This window comes from Sturnira hondurensis, unplaced genomic scaffold, assembly GCF_014824575.4.
Source record: "Sturnira hondurensis isolate 20B ecotype Veracruz unplaced genomic scaffold, ASM1482457v3 Scaffold0015793, whole genome shotgun sequence".
NCBI classification, from domain to species: domain Eukaryota; kingdom Metazoa; phylum Chordata; class Mammalia; order Chiroptera; family Phyllostomidae; genus Sturnira; species Sturnira hondurensis.
In genome coordinates, this window is record NW_028088424.1 from 3,554,818 (window position 1) to 3,567,802 (window position 12,985).

Sequence of the window (12,985 nt, forward strand, 5' to 3'; positions counted from 1 at the left end):
TAACTCTTGTCATGAGTAATGACCTTGGACTTCTCCCAAGGAGACCTTTACTCTGCCTGGGATATGAGAAGACCCAGAATCTTCCTCTCAACTGTTGTATTTCCCAGAATCTGCTTCCTTTCCTCCTCCTGCCACTTTAGGCCATTTCTTCTCCTCTGTCCTAATCAGAGAGAGAAAATCAGACACCACCCATGTCTTCCTCAATGCTTCTGTATCTCATCTCTACTCCTTTCTATTCACCTATGAATATTCCCAGTCCTAACCTCCCTTTCCCATCTACTCACTTTCCAAAACCTGTCACTTCTACTCAGAAGATCCCATCAAAGGTCTTGAAAGCGCCCAGCCCTCTGTAGGGCTCCATGCTGTGGAGACTGTGTAGGCATCTCAGGAGGCTGCCTTTCCTGCTGGAAGATGGCATCCCTGCTCTCTCCAGGACCTCAGGGCCTGTGGCTGGATTGGATGTTCTGCAGCTTTCGGGATAGTCCAGGGAGAGTAGCTGAGCTCAGAGTCAGGAGATGGGCTTAAGGGAGACTTCCCTGAGAGACTAGGGAAGGAGGACAAACTGCCTGGTGGGCTAAAGGAGGGGGAGGAGAGCATGTGGTGAGGTGTTTCAGCATTCCCCAGCCAGATTATCCTCCCTCCCCCACCTCCCTCTAGTCCCCGAATCAATACATTTGGAATCTAATCTAATAACAGAGATTTAACGAGGGGATAATGCGTGTGCAGCGGCCTGGCGCTTTGTCTCTTCTTTCAAGCAGCAGCTGGGGCCCATTATCCGGGGACAATGCCCCATGCTAATCATTCCTCTCTCCTCCCAAGTGTTGAGGAGGGGTGGTGGGCTAGAGAGGGCAGCTCCTCCCCTGATTGGAGGGTAGGGGAGGGATGGATGGGGTGGAGGGAGACAGTTGAGAAGGGCCTGGACAGGGCCCCACAATTTTGTGGACCTGACACCAACTCATTGGCCTTCTCCCCCAGCCCACACTGTCCGCTGTGCCAGGCAGAGTAGGGAGCCCCACAGTGCACACAAACAGTAGATAATTACCTATCAGCTGCAGCACCAGTGGCTGGGAGTTGGGTGGGTTTTGTTGTTTTTTTTCTTTCCTCTAACTCGGTCCTCTATAATTTAAACTCTCCCATTAAGGACTGTGATTGGCCAGCCCTGCCTGCCATGGCTTAAGAATCAAACCGTGCCTCTAAAGACCGTGAATACCCCTCTCTGAAACAGAAGCCTGCTTCCACATCCTCTATCTCTTCTATCTGGGAATTGACCAAAAAAAAAAAAAAAAAAAATCCGAGCTGTTCTAAATTAAAATTACAGCGGCCAGAGAGTTGAAGAAAAGGAAAGAACAGTTAGCCTGTTAATAGCTGTGGGCCGCTCTGACAAAAGACTGCTCACACTCTTTAGTGTATGTTGAAACTTCCGATTAATTTCCAGGTGGCTATTTCCATGATTATTCTAAAGAGAGAATAACCAGGCACCTTTGAACCGCAGGAGCCTCTCCTTCTGATTTACAGGTGAACTTTCCGGCCTTGCCTACAACCTAACCAAGAGACCTAACTCTCCTTGGATTCTGCACCTACCCCAGAAATGCCCTCTCTCCGCTTCTGCCATCCATCCCTTGTCTATAGTTAATGTAAACCCTTTCAGAAGGGCTTCCATCTCTCTTCCCTCCACATGGTGTAAGATCCGCAAAACCCCTGGCAATGCACTGTTGTCTTTCCCACTTGGGCCACGCTGCTGGGGAAACAGACGCCCAACACCCAGAGCCGACCTGACCATCTCCTTCACTGCTCCCCCTCCTCCTCCCACTTTTCTTTTCTGCTAGCAACAGCCTAATAAACCCTTTCTTTTATTATTTTTTATTTTTTTAATTTTATGTTTTATTTTATTTAATTCTTGTTCAAGTACAGTTTTCTGTCTTATATTCCCAGTCCTGCGCCCCCACAGTGCTCCCCACCTCCCTCCCATTTCCACTCCCCACCCTTAGTTATTGTCCATGTGTCCTTTATACTTGTTCATGTGAGTCCATCCCCTTGTACCCTATGATTCTCTCCCCAAACCCTTTCTTTTAAAAGGGCATTTTCAAGGCTGCAGTCATGAAAGTTCAAAATTTTTGTTTAACAGACTTATAAGTGGAATTGACCTGCAGAAGGAGGTGTGGAGGTTGGACTGTAGGGAGAACTTGCTGATAATCTAATTCCTCACATGAATTAGATTGGGACTCTGACAGGGACAGAGTGGAGACTCATTTCCTAGAAGCCTTTAAAGAGAGACTTTTATTTAGGTGGGGAGGGGCAGCCCAGGGAGAGAAGCCTTGCTGCAGTTACCACCGTGGGGCCGGCCCGGAGCCAGCGCAGGGAAGCCTGCTCACTCTCGTTCTTCGGGGACAATATGGGTGGGCTGTCCAGAATGTGAGCTTTTGTCCCATGTGTCCTAGCTGCGAAACCTGGGACGAGCGTGAACGCCTCTCATCTGTCAGACGACTAGCATGTTAGGACCTGGCTCCTGGGTGTTGTTACAGGGCATCACGCTACCTGTGGGGACAGAAGCCCAAGGCAGTCCTGCGGCTGGGGCAAGTCAGCCCTTCCCTGGCCTGCTCACTCACATTCCTCATGGGTGCACACTTCTCCTGGGGGAGAGTGGAGGGAAGGCCTTTATCCTTCTGGTCCCCCTTTCAGATATTGACAAGAGGGGGCTGGGGGGCAGTTAAAGTTCTTGTGGCCACCAGGCTAGATTCAGGCCTCTGCAACGGCTCTGTGTCCTTCTTTGTCCCACTCCTTTCCCCACCCCTCATCCCAGCACGTGTTCATCTCCTTTGCAAAGAGCTCTTCCATAAAACCACCAGAGTTCCTGCTGTAGGAAAGTGTATAGATACTGGCAAAACTTGGGAGGCCTATCCTAACTTCTGTTGGGTCTCCTATTCAGTTCCACCTCCTGTCTCCCGGTTTGCAAAGAGAACTAAACTATTGGTATCCATCTTTGGCCAAAGGCAGCCACAACCCTGTTCTTCTAAGCTATGTCCACAGGGTGGCAGCAAAGTCCAGAAGTTCTATGGAAAGACCTTACGTATTATTTTATTGCCCCCTCCCTCCCACATGTCCTTATGTCTCTGCAGGGAGGGCTCTGAAGCCCCCTTCTCTCTAAGGCAGCCCCTTTCCTCCGGCTAGCACTAAGGATCATGCTCCAGAGTGCTTGGCGCCCTGTTCCCGTACTCTGGGCAGAGACTGGCTCACCGCCCCCTTCCCTCATCACACCGATTGATCCCTGAGCAACTGCCCTCTTGCTTATGTGTTCAGGCATGGACTCCACCCCTAGCCACACACTTAGCTGCTCTTCCACTTTCTGTTTGTGCTGGGAAGATTTTGATGCCTTAGGGTGAAGCTGTTTTACCCCAAACCCATACCGTGTATACAGGCCCATGAGGACTCTGAGCCTTTAATTCTGCCCACATCTCTAGAGCCCCAACTACAGCTCATCCCACACTGGCTCTGAGATGGACATCAGTGGTCCTTAGAAGAGAAGGGTGAGAGTAAGGTGCTGCCCAGATCGGAAGCTGGGGAGGCGAGCAGAGCAGCCGTCAGATGGGGGGCTGGGTCACTGGGAGATACTTACCCAGTGGCTCCAGGGTAAGGACCGAAGAGGTGAAGTTGCTCTCAAATAGGATGAAATGGCATGATTTTTACCCATTCCAGGGCAATGCCCGTAATTTCCCTGTTGCCACATGCTAGCTGTGTGTTTCCAGCTGCTGCTGTAACAAATTACCAATTTAAAACACAATTTTTGTGTGTTATAGTCTGGAAGTCAAAAGTCCAAAATGAATTGGCAGGGCTATGTTCTTTCTGGAAGCTTCTTGCTTCTGCCAGGTTCTAGAGGCTGCCTATACGCCTCGGCTCAGGGCCCCTCCCCCATCTTCAAAGCCGGGGGTAGGGCTGGGTGGGGGGTGACATCTTCGGCTTTTCCCAGTTGTTTCATCTCCTCTCCTGACTCTCCTGCTTCCCTCTTTCCCTTATAAAGATTATAATGGGCCCTGGCTGATGTAGCTCAGTGGATTGAGTACAGTCTGCGAACCAAAGGGTCACCAGTTCAATTCCCAGTCAGGGCACATTCCCAGCCTGGGCTGTGGGACAGGTCCCCAGTGGGGGCAAGGCAACCACACATTGATGTTTCTCTCTGTCTTTCTCCCTCCCTCCCCTCTCTCTAAAAATAAATGAATTAAATCTTTAAAAAATAAAGATTATAATGGGCCCACCCAGATAATCAGCATAATGTCACTCTCTCAAGATCCTTAAATTAGTCACATTTACAAAGTTCCTTTTACAGGGTAATGAAACATAGTCACAAGTTCCAGAATTTGGAAGTGGATAACTTAGAGGGGGGCCATCATTCTCTCCACCACTCTGAGATTTGGGGCAAGTTGCTTAACTTCTCTTTGCCTCAGTTTGCTTATCTGTAAAATAGATACAATAAGAGCTCCTATTTTTATTCACAGAGCACAGGATCAGGACATCAAACACTTGGGAATGTTGTGAGAAGCAGCACAAGCACCTACTTAAGGTTCTAGCACAGACTAAATGCTTGATGAATTTCAACTATGGTTTGTCAGTTGCTGGCACCAATTCAAGACCAATAGGAATACCCAATTTGGGGAGCAGTGAAAAAGGAAACTTTGTTCAATGCAAAACACTCAACCGTGATACAGCACAGGGCCACGTCCTTCTCTGGCTAGACAGCTCTGCTCTGCTCCACGATCCTCTGCTTTTGTGACAGGTTCGGTACCTCCGCTCCAGCTGGAAAAACAGTCTTGGGTGAAAAGAGAAAATGGACTCTTAGAGCCAGAGGGGAGCTGACTTATATAGACAGAAGTCCCTGCCCCTAGTCCCTGACTGGCCTGTCCCCATGCAAACAAGGACTCCAAATCCTCATAGTTTGTTTGGTCCAAAGGGCACTGTCCTAATTGGTCAGAATGGAGCTGCTCTGATTGCTTAGTGAGGAAGGTGATGGGGATAGAGCTGCACAGGTCTGACGGGGTGGGAAAAGCCTCAGTCCTACTGGTTGAAACAGGACTCCAGGAACCCCTTTGCAAGGGTAGGCTCAGATGGCAGAAACACAGTGCAGGCAAGCCAGTGCAGGCTTCTCCCTGAAGTGCAGTTTGCATGAGAGGCTCCTGTTTAGAAATGACTCTGGGTTTTTATCTGTTTGTTTTTTAATTGGAGCCCCGTTAGCTACCAGGAGCCCTTTTTAGTAAGTGTCTTCCTCAGGGTCCACAGGTTTTATTATTGATCTTATTCATAAATCTAGAAACTTCCTGCCCAGGCCCCTGCACGGCAAAATTGAGAGGTGGTCCATCTCAGAGCTATTTAATTAATACCATGTAAAACAACAGTTCCTATCAGGCAACACTAATTTGTGCGATGGTGTCAGGGTGATGAATATTGAGTTGCCATATAACCTGAAGAGATAGGAAAGCAGAAGCCTGGGGGCAATGAGTCCTAGACTCCAGTCTGGCAGGAGGAAGAGAGCGTCAGGCTAGAGGAGGCCTCACTCTTTCCTCTCCCTGACCCACACCCAGGGGTCGCTCACTCTTCTTCGGAGAGAGGTGCTTGGCAGCGGTAAGGGCTCCCTGAGGCAAGAGGTGGTGATACCGAAGCGGGTGCAGAATCACTTCCCCCAGAAGTGTCCCTTCTGAAGTGTCCCTTCTGAGGTGTCCCTTTAACAGAGACACCTCCCCTTGTCCTGATTCACCTCCTTTGTCTGAGAACGCAGTACAGGCAGGAGGGTGGACAGCCTAAACCCTCGAGGACCTTCCCCGCTTGAGGTCCAGGAAATCTTGCCGGTCCATCTAGGGGACACTCAGTCGTGGAGCAAGGCGCCAGCTCCGTGCTCTGTCCTTTTCTCTTTGCTGACGAGTTGACCCCCTGCTCTTCTCGCCCAAGGACTCATTTTTCTGGTTCTCACTAATGAAACTCAAATCTATCTGCCGGATAGGTTTGTCACTGGGCTTAAAATTCCCACTAAGAGGTTCACTCCTCAAAAGTCTTCTGCAAGTGAGTAGTGTGTCTGCTATTACTCTAGCCTCACACAATATGTACTCACTCAACATCCTCCCCAATTTCTTACTCTCACAACAATTTTTAATTCATGTATTTATTGCCGGATGACTTGCTTAGCATTTGTCCTGATTCCCAGCCTGAAAGTTCCCGAAGGCAGGTACTTCTCGTCCCAGTCACCACTCACACAGCACCTGACACGTAGTCCATGCTTTCCATTTAATGAGCAAATCGAGAGACAGCTACTATGCAGAAGGAAGACCTTATCTGAGGTCCTTTCTCTATGCTATTCTTCAGCTCCCACTGACACTGCCTGTTTGGGCGAGGAACAGAGAGTAAGGCATAAGAAAGAGAACCTGGGCGGCCAAAGGCGCTGGGGAATGGGTAGGGGCAGGCTTGAGAGGGCCTTAAGGAGGCTGGGTGGCCACTGAAGCCCCTGATGTCACTTCCTCAGTGAACCTCCTCTGAAACCCTTTAAAAGAACAAATACCCGCCCCACCCCGAACTTCCACATCGTGCCATAACTGTTTGGGAGCTGACTCCACCAAAATCCCCAGCTCCACAGCAGGGACTAACGGCTCCTTAACAAAGCTGCGTCTCCAGGGCCGGATGAGTGCCTGGTAGCTGGGTGAGACTTCCTATTTGCTGAAGGAAAGGGGCAGCGGTGCAGATGCTGTGTGAGTCCTCTTCTGCTGAGATTGCCATACAATTGGTTACCCAGACCACAGCAGTTCTGTCCTGGGAACGAAGGCACTGTTAATAATTGCTCATGAACAGCTTCACCATGGTGCGGTCCCAGACCAGCAGGGTGTATGGCCACCACTCCTCTTTAGGGTCTCTCCCTGGCCCCTTCCGTGGCTGACTCCCTACTCTACTCGGTCAAGCTGAGGCTGCTTCTGCCCTACAGATTCTAGAGTCAAGAGATCTCAGACTGGGGGAGGGGAGGGGAGCCCTCAGCACTGCCCTTTGTCCACTGTGGGGTCATGGTTTTCCTCCTATGCTTCACCTCAGAGGCTGGAAGAATTTCCTGTGAGGTCACAGGTCAAACACCGCATGCCCTCAGCAGAGCTACAAGGAGTCCCAGCTGGGCCTCTGCCCTCTGGCCGCCAGGAAGAAGGATGAGCTGATTCTGGAGCAGGAAGCCAGCTGGGCAGGCTGAGGCAGGCAGGGCTCCCAAGGCCCCACCCCCATCCCAGGAAGGGCTTGGCCGTGGGGACTCTCTCCAGTGGGAGATGGCTGGGGGGTGGGGGGGGAGATGGGGTGGAGTGCAGTGTGGAGGGGTCTCCACTGATAGAGAAGATATGCCCCGTGGGGTTGACCACTGGTCAACCTGGGATGGACTGATAAGGAATCCCCACATAAACCACTGCCGTAAAAGTGTACTTTTCATTAGCAATTCCTTTTGTGGAGGGGGAAGCCCCTATGTTCTCCTACAGAGTAAGGAGAAAGTGCAATTGTGTTGCTAGAGAGTGAAATGGACTTGGGTCTTTCTCTAGCTTCCTGACTACCCCCTGGGAATCCCCCACAGATTGGGAGTAGAACAGAAACACCCTGGGGCCAGGTCATATCTGAGCAGTAACCCCCATAAGATGGGAAGTGGGGGTGGGATAGGAGGGCCACCCTGAACTGTAGTTGTACACTGGGGTTTGGGATCTGCCTCACCATCCCTGCGTGCGCTGGGTGTCAGTTAACAGGGCTGCTGTGTCCTCCCTGGGCTGACAAGCTGTGCACGGTCCAAACCCAGGAATCCCACTGACATGGACCCCGGCATGAGTGGAGCCCCTGGTTGTGCCCCCCAGGAGGTTCTGGTCATGAGCCTTTACAAGTTAGTCCCTGTATCCTGGCAAGTTCCTATCCAACCTACAAGATCCAGCTTAGATTTCACCGCTTCTGAGAGTTCTTCGTGCCTCCTTCTCTGGGCATCCGTCACACCTTCACATACCTCCACCCTACAACGTACCACAGAGGATTGCAATCACCTGTTCAAGTGTCTGTTGTCTCCACTGTTCTCAAAGTCTTAATCTTCCTCCCCACCATCCTCCAGTGTCCGGAATGTGGAGTCACTGAATACCGTTGACTGAGTCTTAGAGCTGGAAGGATCTGGAGATCACTGTACACTCTTTCATTGTATAAAGAAGATACTGTGGCCCGGGCAGGTGAAATGACTTGTCCACGGTCGCTCAAGGGGTTGGCAGCAGTGAAGGGGAGCGTGTTCAGCAGGCTCTGGCAGCGGTCAGCCCCACGGAACTGGGGCCAGGGCAGCCTTGCAGGAGTAACAATGGTCCCTATTCTGAGAACTCTTGGGAACAGGGACCCAAACCCTGTCTCTGGCAGGTCACTCCCTGTGGTCCTCTTCCTCTCTCTCCCTCTCATTTTCTAGCCATAGGTATTTTTAAGGCTATTTTGACTCTCTCTGCTATAATAAGAAACCAGCAACTAACTATTATAAGTCTGTTTTACGAGCATGTGGAAACCCCTTTTATCTACTTTGCTTTGAATGGTTCTATCTTTTATCCCTAGGTTTCAGGAATATAAAACTTTACAGCGTTTGCTGCAAACCTTCATACTTTGCAGTTTATTGTTCCCTTTGCAGATATATCTTTCACATAAATAAGACTTTCATCTGTATAGTGCCAGGCCTGGGCCACTGCAACTCTCCACAATTTCATGGGTAGGACTCGGCCTTGGACATGAGGTGACGCACACGGCCACTGGACTGGTTGGCCACCTCACTCCCTTGTGTCTGATCAGGGCTGAATCAGCAGCCCTCCACAAAGGAGGTCGTGGACCCCAGGGAGAGGGAGACGTAATGAGGAATTCCAGAGGGGATGGTCCCCACTCACCTTGTGCCTGATCTGAGGTTTAGGCTCCCGCAGTCACTGGCCAAGAGTGTCCTGGCTTCTCCCATCCTTTGGTAGAGAAATTGTCTCTTAAAGTAGCTGGGATGAGCAGCAGCAATAAGCTTAGCCAGGCTCCCCTAGGTGTGCCCAGAGCAGAACACAAGCCAAGTTCCTGGGCAGGCACCATCCTGGCTTCCTGAGGCACTAGCCTCAGGGCCTCTGTGAGCAGAGGCCCTGTCCGGAACAGCCACTGTAACAAGGATCTCACAGGCAATTCTGTCCCCAGGTGAATTCTCTGAGTTTGAGCTGATTTTCTGTCTGTCTGTTTGTTTGTTTGTTATTCTGGAGTGTTTGGATCAAATGCAAAGAATAGGTAGCACCTCATCTGTTGGCCATGAGAAGGCACCACCCCTGAACCTCCAACTACACTGAGGGCCATTAATCCAAGGCCCAACTGCTGCCCTGAAATCCATGGCATCCCACGCCAGCATTTACACTGAGGCCACACCTTCTGTAGCCGCCAGTGACTGAGTGTGGCAGAGGATGAGAGAGGCCCATTCCTGGGAGACGGGGCCTCTTCTGATGGCTGCCTGGCTGGAGGACTCCCCAGCAGCCTTGCCAAACCTTTCTTACGCTGTGTGGCAATCTAGGGAGATTCTGCTTAACCTTCCTTCCCTCCCTCCTTCACTGGAATCAAACTCACAGAACAATCTGACAGCTCTCCCAGGCTGCTCATGCTGCCTCTCCATCTCTCCCTCACAAGCATTTCCCCTAATAAAATCCTTGCACATTTAATCCCATATTGGCATCTGGTTCTCAGAGGACTGGAGTAACACACTCCCATTTACATAAGGAGAGAGAATTGTATACATCAGTGCTGTGGATGGAAATCCTGGGCCTACCTGTTATTTATGCAGATAGCTGTTAGGAAGACTCTAGACAGGTGGAATAGATGTGTATTTGTTTACATGCAGTGCTAGGAGCTAAACTATGTGTTTCTCTAGGTATAGCATATGTAGGTGGGTATAAATTGATAGCTATAAATCAATTTAGCTATAATTTTTTAAAGGAGACTTTATTATTTTAGAACACTTTTAGATTCATAGCAAAATTAATTGGAAGGTACAGAGATTTCCCATATGCCCCCTACCCCACCCTCCCACACACAAAGCCCCCCCCATTATCAACACCCCCACCAGAGTATATATTTGTTACAATCAATGGGCCTACCCAGGGTTCATAGTTTGCATTAGGGTTCACATTCTATTGGTTTGGACAAATCCCTAATGACGTGTAGCCACCATATAGGGTCCTGCAGAATAGTTCCACTGCCCTAAAAATTCTCTGTGCTCCACCCATTCATCTGTTCCCCCGACCCTGAACAACCCCTGGCAACAACTGACTTTTTACCATCTCCACAGTTTTGCCTGTCCCCAAATATCATACAGTTGGAATCATACAGGATAAATATACTTTCAAAACTGTGCTCATCTGACACTGGGAAGCAACTGCTAGTTAGCTGATGGTGTTATGAGTGGAGAGGGTAATGGACGTGTAGCCGTAATACCAATTATCTTACATACACACACACTTTCTTTTATAGACACGATAGCACTGAATTCTCACACACACTCTATGAGAAGTGCAAAGCTATCTCTGATTCACAGATGTGAAATGGAGGCCAGGAGAAGTGTTCCAGTAGCAAGTGGCAGACCCTGGACCTAACTATGTATACGACTGCGACTACACGATAAATGTGCCCAGGTAGACGAAAGTAGGTGGGAACCGATTGGTAAGTAGACATACCTGGACGTATGTGGAGACAGGTGTGTGGGTCAGCAGACAGATGAGGATGGCCAAACCACTCCCCCACAGTCAGGCCTGTCGTCTACAACTTGGGACTCCGGATGTGGCTGTGTTTCAGCTTGAGCTCAGAAAACCGACTTCTGTCTCAGTGAATTGACTTCACTGCTTAGCAGTAAATCGAAACCCATGGCTTCCTGTTATCACTCACCCGGTTATTTGGATTCCAGGAAAATCAGGAATTAGCGCTATCATTTGGCATCAGTAACAGACAATGATATATGTATAACCTTGTATTTTGTATAACTGTTCCCATGTCTTGTTTTCAAAATAAAACTGCTCTTGCTAAGATCAGTGAAGACCTCCTAGTTGTCCAACCCAGTGATCACATCTGTGCTCACCTTCCTGGCCTTCTCAGTGACATTAACAGTGTTGACCACCTTCTTCCTGAACCTCTTCTCCATGACTCCCTTGACATCACTTCATTCAGCTTTCTTCTTGGCTGTCTGGACTCACTCCTCAGTCTCTTCCAGGCTGTTCTTTGGCCACTCTGCAGCAGACCCAACGGTTTTTCCCCCCTGCTCCTTTCTTATAAGAACCAGATTTTGTTTAGGTACCCTCCCTCCTCTGGGTGGTGGTGCATTCCCCAGGCATTGAGTCCAGTCCTCGAAATGAGCCCTGATCAGTTTGAACCACTGTTTCTCAAAGGATGGTCCCAGGACCAGCCGCATCAGCCTTACCTGGGAACTCATCAAAAATTCAAATTCTCAGACATCACTCCAGGCCAGCTGAACTGAAACCTCCGGGCATGGAGCCTGGTAACCTGTGCTTTAACAAGCCCTCCAGCTGATCCTAATGCATGTGCAAATTTGAGAACCACTGGTCCAAGCCAATCATGATGAGTGGTCTTTTCTTCTTCTCAGTGATTGGATTAGGCATACATATGTGATGAAATGTTTATTAATGACAAATGAAAGGGAGTCTGGTGGCCAAGGGGGTCTTGGGAGAGATGATCACTCTTCATTTAACAGACACTGTTGTGCTGGATGTGGTGCCTGGGATTCCTGCAGCCAGCCTGGCCTTGGGGGAGCAGCACAAAGGCCAGCACAAAGGCGGGTTGGGCATGGCAGAGCATAAAGAGATGGAAGGGGTCTGTATGGGCTGAATTGTGTCTCCTAAGAAGACTTATGAGGTTCTTACCCCAAGTACCTCAGAATATGTCATTGCAGGTGTAACTAGTTAAAATCAGGTCATAATGGAGGTGAGTGGGCCCTAAAACTAATATGACTGGTGTCCTTGTAAGAAGAGGCACACAGAAAAAGGTGGCCATGTGGTGAATGGGGCAGACATTGGAGTCTCTCTTACAGGTTTTGGAGGGAGAATGGCCCTCCTGACAACTTGATTTTGAACTTCTACCCTCCAGAACTGTAAGGCAATACATTCCTATTGTTTTAAGCTACCCAGAAAGTGTGCCGTTGTTATGGCAGCCCTAGAAAAGTAATACGGGATCATTCTGACCTGTTCCTCAAGGCTACAGCTGCCCTACCCTGAGATCACTTGTTATATGGAATAAAAAGTTTTCTTTGTCATTTAACATAGTTGGATAGTGTGGGGTTTTTTGTCTTTGTTTTTAGATTGCAATAGCTTCTTGTCTGATAACCATTAAGTGTTACATTCCTTGGGGCCTCTCCTTGGCCCCCTTCTCTTCTGACTTCACACTCCTGCCTGGGGTGAGCTCATCTACTCTCACAGCTTCAAGTATTGCTCAGTGGACTCCCAACTGCTAAGCTTGTATCTCCCAACCCACACTGCACTCCAGAGATACATATCCACTATGTATTTAATATACCTCATTCAAGTCAAATTTTAGTTCCAGCCCCCTTCTCCAAGCTATCAGAACTTCCCTGTTTTTGTTTTTAATGCACGTCACAACTATTGACTCAGATGTCCAACTAATGACCAGGGTGTCATTCTGTCATCTTTCTCTCATGCTTAGAACATCTACAGTTCTTTTATTTATGTATATATTTATGTATGTATGTGAGTATGTATGTATTTATAGACAGAGGGGAAGGAAAGGAGAAAGAGAGGGAGAGAAACATCAGTGTGTGGTTGCCTCTCATGCACCCCCTACTGGGGACCTGGCCCGCGACCCAGGCATGTGCCCTGACTGGGAATCAAACCAGTGACCCTTTTGTTCACAGGCTGGTGCTCAATCCACTGAGCCACACCAGCCAGGACCACAGTTCTTTTGAATCTGCCTTTTCTCCCCATTATCTCTTGTATCTGTCTTT